The sequence below is a fragment of the Rhamphochromis longiceps genome, linkage group LG13, assembly GCF_057381845.1.
Source record: "Rhamphochromis longiceps isolate RC_006_pf linkage group LG13, R_longiceps_female_GT1.1, whole genome shotgun sequence".
In the NCBI taxonomy this organism is placed as follows: domain Eukaryota; kingdom Metazoa; phylum Chordata; class Actinopteri; order Cichliformes; family Cichlidae; genus Rhamphochromis; species Rhamphochromis longiceps.
Genome location: NC_140569.1, coordinates 35821721 through 35824220, shown reverse-complemented (window position 1 = coordinate 35824220; position 2500 = coordinate 35821721).

The window sequence follows — 2500 nt, the reverse complement described above, 5'->3', positions numbered from 1 at the left end:
TGGGGACCCACATACTCCCCTGCTCTACTCCCCCACTAGCTTTCCTTTCTTGCAGTTATGATCCAGCGCATATCCAGCATGGACCTTGACTTCCAGCAGGCCCCGTGGACCCACATTACCCCCCCCCCCCCCCTGCAGTTACCCTGTGCCACATATCTAGCATGGACCTGGACCTCCAGCAGGCCCTGGGGACCCACATACTCCCCTGCTCTACTCCCCCACTAGCTTTCCTTTCTTGCAGTTATGATCCAGCGCATATCCAGCATGGACCTTGACCTCCAGCAGGCCCCGTGAACCCACATTACACCCCCCCCTCCTGCAGTTACCCTGTACCACGTATCTAGCATGGACCTGGACCTCCAGCAGGCCCCGGGGACCCACACTTAAGCCCCCTCCCACTAACAAAGCAGAACACCACTGGCAAAATCCTCGTGCCCCTGGTACTCCAGAAAGCACATTGAAATGTGCCCCTGGTACACTGCGCAGAAGAACTGCCACACACGCACACACGCACGCACGCACGCACGCACGCACTGCTTGTGCCTATGGTACGACAACTTTTCTCGTGCCTATGGTACGACAACTTTTCTCGTGCCTATGGTACAACAATTTTCTCGTGCCTATGGTACAACAACTTTTTGCCGTGCCCCTGGTACACCGCTCAGTAGCACTTTGCCACACAAACTCTCCTCGTGCCCCTGGTACGACAGCTTTTCTCGTGCCTATGGTACAACAACTTTTCTCGTGCCTATGGTACAACAACTTTTCGCCGTGCCCCTGGTACACCGCTCAGTAGCACTTTGCCACACACACACTCCTCGTACCTATGGTACGACAGCTTTTCTCGTGCCTATGGTACAACAACTTTTCTCGTGCCTATGGTACAACAACTTTTCGCCGTGCCCCTGGTACACCGCTCAGTAGCACTTTGCCACACACACACTCCTCGTACCTATGGTACGACAACTTTTCTCGTGCCTATGGTACGACAACTTTTCTCGTGCCTATGGTACAACAACTTTTCGCCGTGCCTATGGTACAACAACTTTCCTCCGTGCCCCTGGTACGACAGCTTTTCTCGTGCCTATGGTACAACAACTTTTCTCGTGCCTATGGTACAACAACTTTTCGCCGTGCCCCTGGTACACCGCTCAGTAGCACTTTGCCACACAAACTCTCCTCGTGCCTATGGTACGACAACTTTTCTCGTGCCTATGGTACAACAACTTTCCTCCGTGCCCCTGGTACGACAGCTTTTCTCGTGCCTATGGTACAACAACTTTTCTCGTGCCTATGGTACAACAACCTTTCCCCGTGCCCCTGGTACACTGCGCAGAAACTCTTTGCCACACACACACACACCACTCGTGCCTATGGTACGACAACAGGCCCCGGGGACCTACATCGCACCTTGCTCTTGCCTCCCTTACAGCTGAAAAAGGTCCATGCCTGTGCCCTGGCCCTGCTGAAATTCCCTCTCCATTTAGCCGAGGCAGTGAGTCGGCCTCCTGTCTCCCTTTACGGTCGAAAAAGATGTGCTCCTGGGCGCGCTGGCCCTGCTGCTACTCACATCGGGCATGGACCTGGACCTCCAGCAGGCCCCGGGGACCTACATCGCACCTTGCTCTTGCCTCCCTTACAGCTGAAAAAGGTCCATGCCTGTGCCCTGGCCCTGCTGAAATTCCCTCTCCATTTAGCCGAGGCAGTGAGTCGGCCTCCTGTCTCCCTTTACGGTCGAAAAAGATGTGCTCCTGGGCGCGCTGGCCCTGCTGCTACTCACATCGGGCATGGACCTGGACCTCCAGCAGGCCCCGGGGACCTACATCGCACATTGCTCTTCCCTCCCTTACAGCTGAAAAAGGTCCATGCCTGTGCCCTGGCCCTGCTGAAATTCCCTCTGCATTTAGCCGAGGCAGTGAGTCGGCCTCCTGTCTCCCTTTACGGTCGAAAAAGATGTGCTCCTGGGCGCGCTGGCCCTGCTGCTACTCACATCGGGCATGGACCTGGACCTCCAGCAGGCCCCGGGGACCTACATCGCACCTTGCTCTTGCCTCCCTTACAGCTGAAAAAGGTCCATGCCTGTGCCCTGGCCCTGCTGAAATTCCCTCTGCATTTAGCCGAGGCAGTGAGTCGGCCTCCTGTCTCCCTTTACGGTCGAAAAAGATGTGCTCCTGGGCGCGCTGGCCCTGCTGCTACTCACATCGGGCATGGACCTGGACCTCCAGCAGGCCCCGGGGACCTACATCGCACCTTGCTCTTGCCTCCCTTACAGCTGAAAAAGGTCCATGCCTGTGCACTGGCCCTGCTGAAATTCCCTCTCCATTTAGCCGAGGCAGTGAGTCGGCCTCCTGTCTCCCTTTACGGTCGAAAAAGATGTGCTCCTGGGCGCGCTGGCCCTGCTGCTACTCACATCGGGCATGGACCTGGACCTCCAGCAGGCCCCGGGGACCTACATCACACCTTGCTCTTGCCTCCCTTGCAGCTGAAAAAGGTCCATGCC